Raw genomic sequence first — 7,500 nt, 5'->3', positions numbered from 1 at the left:
GGTAAGAGGGTTAAGGCTGCCAGTCTTATGACGTCATTTTCTATATTTTTGATATGTTGCTGAGTATAACATAAACAGCAAAGAAAAGTGATTGATAATGACTGACTGACTATTATTGTGTTACATGCTTCAAATGTAAAGCACTTTGAGCTGCATTCTGTGTATGAAAGGTGCTATACAAATAAAGCTTTATTATTATTATTATCAGCATCTATCAGCATCTTATAGCACCTATCAGCATCATAGCACCTATCAGCACCTATCAGCATCTTATAGCACCTATCAGCATCTATCAGCATCTTATAGCACCTATCAGCATCTTATAGCACCTATCAGCACCTATCAGCATCTTATAGCACCTATCAGTACCTATCAGCATCTTATAGCACCTATCAGCATCTTATAGCACCTATCAGCACCTATCAGCATCTTATAGCACCTATCAGCACCTATCGGCATCTTCAAAAGTCAAAAGTCAAAAGTCTGCTTTATTGTCAATTTCTTCACATGTCAAGAGATACAAAGAGATCACAATTATGTTTCCTACTATCCCACGGTGGAGACAAGACATATTTTACCAATTAAGTCCACAGACAAACATAACATTCAAGTAAACAATATAAAAAGTAAAAATAAGAAGGCACATACAATAAAGAAAATAAGAGCAGCAAAATTTGAGTTGAAGTTGTGCAATTGTGCATACAGTAGACAGTCAATATAATAGTGCAAAAGTCAGGCCAATAAATGGCTGAGGTAGTTCTGTTTGACCTAAGTATTCAAGTGGCATAGTGGTGCAATTTATGTAAGAGCAGCAGAAGTGTGTTCAGAAGTGTTTTCAGGACCATAGGACAACAACAACAAGTTGCAAAGTGTGCAAGTGTACAAATGGAGTAGTGCAAGTGGAGTAGTGCAAGGCAGCCATTGTGGGTTCAAAGTCCAGGATGTTATGTAGCTGAGGGTGGAGGGGGGAGAGAGTTCAGCATCCTAACAGCCTGGTGTATGAAGCTGTTATCTTATAGCACCTATCAGCATCTATCAGCATCATATGGCACCTATCAGCACCTATCAGCACCTATCAGCATCTTACAGCACCCATCAGCACCTATCAGCATCTATCAGCACCTATCAGCATCTATCAGCATCTTATAGCACCTATCAGCACCTATAAGCATCTATCAGCATCTTATAGCACCTATCAGCATCTTATAGCACCTATCAGAACCTATCAGCATCTTATAGCACCTATCAGCATCTTACAGTATAGCACCCATCAGCACCTATCAGCATCTATCAGCACCTATCAGCATCTATCAGCATCTTATAGCACCTATCAGCACCTATAAGCATCTATCAGCATCTTATAGCACCTATCAGCATCTTATAGCACCTATCAGAACCTATCAGCATCTTATAGCACCTATCAGCATCTTACAGTATAGCACCTATCAGCACCTATCAGCATCTTATAGCACCTATAAGCACCTATCAGCATCTTATAGCACCTATCAGCATCTATCAGCACCTATCAGCATCTTATAGCATCTATCAGCATCTATCAGCACCTATCAGCATCTTATAGCACCTATCAGCATCTATCTGCACCTATCAGCACCTATCAGCATCTTATAGCACCTATCAGCATCTTACAGTATAGCACCTATCAGCACCTATCAGCATCTTATAGCACCTATAAGCACCTATCAGCATCTTATAGCACCTATCAGCATCTATCAGCACCTATCAGCATCTTATAGCATCTATCAGCACCTATCAGCATCTATCTGCACCTATCAGCATCTATCAGCACCTATCAGCACCTATCAGCATCTTATAGCATCTATCAGCATCTATCTGCACATAGCACCTATCAGCATCTATCTGCACCTATCAGCATCTATCAGCATCTTATAGCACCTATCAGCATCTTACAGTATAGCACCTATCAGCACCTATCAGCATCTTATAGCACCTATAAGCACCTATCAGCATCTTATAGCACCTATCAGCATCTATCAGCACCTATCAGCACCTATCAGCATCTTATAGCATCTATCAGCACCTATCAGCATCTATCTGCACCTATCAGCATCTATCAGCACCTATCAGCACCTATCAGCATCTTATAGCATCTTCAGCATCTATCTGCACCTATCAGCATCTTATAGCACCTATCAGCATCTATCTGCACCTATCAGCATCTTATAGCACCTATCAGCATCTATCAGCACCTATCAGCACCTATCAGCATCTTATAGCATCTATCAGCACCTATCAGCATCTATCTGCACCTATCAGCATCTATCAGCATCTATCAGCACCTATCAGCATCTTATAGCACCTATCAGCATCTATCAGCATCTATCAGCACCTATCAGCATCTTATAGCACCTATCAGCATCTATCAGCATCTATCAGCACCTATCAGCATCTATCAGCATCTATCAGCACCTATCAGCATCTATCAGCATCTTATAGCACCTATCAGCATCTATCAGCATCTATCAGCACCTATCAGCACCTATCAGCATCTATCAGCACCTATCAGCATCTATCAGCATCTTATAGCACCTATCAGCATCTATCAGCATCTATCAGCACCTATCAGCACCTATCAGCATCTATCAGCACCTATCAGCATCTATCAGCATCTTATAGCACCTATCAGCATCTATCAGCATCTATCAGCACCTATCAGCATCTATCAGCATCTATCAGCATCTATCAGCATCTTATAGCACCTATCAGCATCTATCAGCACCTATCAGCATCTATCAGCATCTTATAGCACCTATCAGCATCTATCAGCATCTATCAGCACCTATCAGCATCTATCAGCATCTATCAGCACCTATCAGCATCTATCAGCACCTATCAGCATCTATCAGCACCTATCAGCATCTATCAGCACCTATCAGCACCTATCAGCATCTATCAGCACCTATCAGCATCTATCTGCATCTATCAGCATCTATCAGCACCTATCAGCATCTATCAGCATCTATCAGCACCTATCAGCATCTATCAGCATCTTATAGCACCTATCAGCATCTATCAGCATCTATCAGCACCTATCAGCACCTATCAGCATCTATCAGCACCTATCAGCATCTATCAGCATCTTATAGCACCTATCAGCATCTATCAGCATCTATCAGCACCTATCAGCACCTATCAGCATCTATCAGCACCTATCAGCATCTATCAGCATCTTATAGCACCTATCAGCATCTATCAGCATCTATCAGCACCTATCAGCACCTATCAGCATCTATCAGCACCTATCAGCATCTATCAGCATCTTATAGCACCTATCAGCATCTATCAGCACCTATCAGCATCTATCAGCATCTTATAGCACCTATCAGCATCTATCAGCATCTATCAGCACCTATCAGCATCTATCAGCATCTATCAGCACCTATCAGCATCTATCAGCACCTATCAGCATCTATCAGCACCTATCAGCACCTATCAGCATCTATCAGCACCTATCAGCATCTATCTGCACCTATCAGCATCTATCTGCACCTATCAGCATCTATCTGCACCTATCAGCATCTATCAGCATCTATCAGCATCTTATAGCACCTATCAGCACCTATAAGCATCTATCAGCATCTTATAGCACCTATCAGCATCTTATAGCACCTATCAGAACCTATCAGCATCTTATAGCACCTATCAGCATCTTACAGTATAGCACCTATCAGCACCTATCAGCATCTTATAGCACCTATAAGCACCTATCAGCATCTTATAGCACCTATCAGCATCTATCAGCACCTATCAGCATCTTATAGCATCTATCAGCATCTATCAGCACCTATCAGCATCTTATAGCACCTATCAGCATCTATCTGCACCTATCAGCACCTATCAGCATCTTATAGCACCTATCAGCATCTTACAGTATAGCACCTATCAGCACCTATCAGCATCTTATAGCACCTATAAGCACCTATCAGCATCTTATAGCACCTATCAGCATCTATCAGCACCTATCAGCATCTTATAGCATCTATCAGCACCTATCAGCATCTATCTGCACCTATCAGCATCTATCAGCACCTATCAGCACCTATCAGCATCTTATAGCATCTATCAGCATCTATCTGCACATAGCACCTATCAGCATCTATCTGCACCTATCAGCATCTATCAGCATCTTATAGCACCTATCAGCATCTTACAGTATAGCACCTATCAGCACCTATCAGCATCTTATAGCACCTATAAGCACCTATCAGCATCTTATAGCACCTATCAGCATCTATCAGCACCTATCAGCACCTATCAGCATCTTATAGCATCTATCAGCACCTATCAGCATCTATCTGCACCTATCAGCATCTATCAGCACCTATCAGCACCTATCAGCATCTTATAGCATCTTCAGCATCTATCTGCACCTATCAGCATCTTATAGCACCTATCAGCATCTATCTGCACCTATCAGCATCTTATAGCACCTATCAGCATCTATCAGCACCTATCAGCACCTATCAGCATCTTATAGCATCTATCAGCACCTATCAGCATCTATCTGCACCTATCAGCATCTATCAGCATCTATCAGCAACTATCAGCATCTTATAGCACCTATCAGCATCTATCAGCATCTATCAGCACCTATCAGCATCTTATAGCACCTATCAGCATCTATCAGCATCTATCAGCACCTATCAGCATCTATCAGCATCTATCAGCACCTATCAGCATCTATCAGCATCTTATAGCACCTATCAGCATCTATCAGCATCTATCAGCACCTATCAGCACCTATCAGCATCTATCAGCACCTATCAGCATCTATCAGCATCTTATAGCACCTATCAGCATCTATCAGCATCTATCAGCACCTATCAGCACCTATCAGCATCTATCAGCACCTATCAGCATCTATCAGCATCTTATAGCACCTATCAGCATCTATCAGCATCTATCAGCACCTATCAGCATCTATCAGCATCTATCAGCACCTATCAGCATCTATCAGCATCTTATAGCACCTATCAGCATCTATCAGCACCTATCAGCATCTATCAGCATCTTATAGCACCTATCAGCATCTATCAGCATCTATCAGCACCTATCAGCATCTATCAGCATCTATCAGCACCTATCAGCATCTATCAGCACCTATCAGCATCTATCAGCACCTATCAGCATCTATCAGCACCTATCAGCACCTATCAGCATCTATCAGCACCTATCAGCATCTATCTGCATCTATCAGCATCTATCAGCACCTATCAGCATCTATCAGCATCTATCAGCACCTATCAGCATCTATCAGCATCTTATAGCACCTATCAGCATCTATCAGCATCTATCAGCACCTATCAGCACCTATCAGCATCTATCAGCACCTATCAGCATCTATCAGCATCTTATAGCACCTATCAGCATCTATCAGCATCTATCAGCACCTATCAGCACCTATCAGCATCTATCAGCACCTATCAGCATCTATCAGCATCTTATAGCACCTATCAGCATCTATCAGCATCTATCAGCACCTATCAGCATCTATCAGCATCTATCAGCATCTATCAGCACCTATCAGCATCTATCAGCATCTTATAGCACCTATCAGCATCTATCAGCACCTATCAGCATCTATCAGCATCTTATAGCACCTATCAGCATCTATCAGCATCTATCAGCACCTATCAGCATCTATCAGCATCTATCAGCACCTATCAGCATCTATCAGCACCTATCAGCATCTATCAGCACCTATCAGCATCTATCAGCACCTATCAGCACCTATCAGCATCTATCAGCACCTATCAGCATCTATCTGCACCTATCAGCATCTATCTGCACCTATCAGCATCTATCAGCACCTATCATTTCCATTTCATGTGATTAAAACATAGGAGAGGAGAGAGACAGGGGAGGAGAGAAGAATGGTAGAGAAGAGAGGAGAGAAGAGAAGAGAGACAGGAGAGGAGAGAAGAGAAGAGAAATGAGAGAGAGGGAGGGATCACGGTCACTGAGCTTTCTTATCTGTTTAAATAACACACTCTAATGATGCACGCACACACACACACACACACACACACACACACACACACACACACACACACACACACACACACACACTAATGAAGCCTGTCTAAAGAACAGAACACCAAATGAGCCAAAGCAAAACCTGTGTCCCACACACTCAAACACAAACACACACAGTCACACACACACACACACACACACACACACACACACAGATTGCAGACTCATTGAGGTTCATGCCCCTCTGAGCTGCTCTTCCTCTACACAGTTCATCGATTTACACCCACACACACACACACACACACACACACACACACACACACACACGGCACATCTCATCTACTGTTCTGCTCCTTTTCTTGTCCATCTGGACATGTGTTTACTGAAGTTTATTTATTTATTAGTAGCTGTTTACCAAAACAGAGATAAAATAAACTCCCAACCAGCTGGTTTGCACCCATTCAAATACCAGTCTGCTTGTGGATGTAGGTGTTGCTTTGTGTGTATGTGTGTTTTGATGTGTGTGTGTGTGTGTGTGTGTGTGTGTATGTGTATTTTGACATGTGTGTGTGTGTATGTGTGTGGGTGTATGTGTGTGTGTGTCTGCCTGTGTGTGTGTGTTGGCTTTGATATCTGTCCTGATTGCTGAGTTTGCGTATCAGCCTTATTACCCATTTAATGAGATTCCCCTGCTCTCCTCCCCTCATCCTCCTCTTCCTCCCCTCATCCTCCTCTTCCTCCTCTCCTTTCCTTTCCTCCACTCTATTCTTTCCCTTTCTCTTCCTCTGTTTATCCGTCTCATCACTTCTCCCTCTTTCTCTCTCTTCTCTCTATCCCTCTCTTTCTTCTCTCAGTGCCTACAGCAGTTTTACTTCAGGTCTCTGTGGTCTTCTCTCTCTCTCTTCCTTTCTCCCTTCCTCTCTTTCATCCCTCTCTTTCTCTCCCCCCTCTTTCTTTCTCCTCTCTCTCTCCCTTTGTTGCCAGATTGAGTGATTTGTATGCAGAACCTATTTAGATCCTGTAAAACTGGTAGTTTTATAGTTCCACAACCTTCAGGAACTCTCTCTCTCTCTCTCTCTGTTCTAGTTCCACAACCTTCAGGAAATCTCTTTCTCTCTCTCTCTCTCTCTCTCTCTCTCTCTCTCTGTGTTATAGTTCCACAACCATCAGGAAATCTCTTTCTCTCTCTCTCTGTTATTGTTCCTTATAGTTCCATAACCTTCAGGAACTCTCTCTCTGTTATAGTTCCACAACCTTCAGGAACTCTTTTTTTCTCTCTCTGTTATAGTTCCACAACCTTCAGGAACTCTCTCTCTGTCTCTCTCTGTTCTAGTTCCACAACCTTCAGGAAATCTCTTTCTCTCTCTCTCTCTCTCTGTGTTATAGTTCCACAACCACCAGGAAATCTCTTTCTCTCTCTCTCTGTTATAGTTCCTTATAGTTCCATAACCTTCAGGAACTCTCTCTCTGTCTCTCTCTGTTATA

The 7,500-nt window shown here is 42.4% G+C and overlaps 1 protein-coding gene across 1 annotated transcript in view; it reads left to right on the top strand.

Annotated features, from left to right (window-relative positions):
* Nucleotides 1-7,500, top strand: part of golga7bb (golgin A7 family, member Bb) — a 24,773-nt gene that overhangs the window by 2,488 nt on the left and 14,785 nt on the right. The window lies entirely within an intron of this gene.

The sequence above is a fragment of the Alosa sapidissima genome, chromosome 16 (genome assembly GCF_018492685.1).
Source record: "Alosa sapidissima isolate fAloSap1 chromosome 16, fAloSap1.pri, whole genome shotgun sequence".
Taxonomy (NCBI): Eukaryota; Metazoa; Chordata; class Actinopteri; order Clupeiformes; family Clupeidae; genus Alosa; species Alosa sapidissima.
This window is presented reverse-complemented; position numbering and strand designations above follow the sequence as displayed.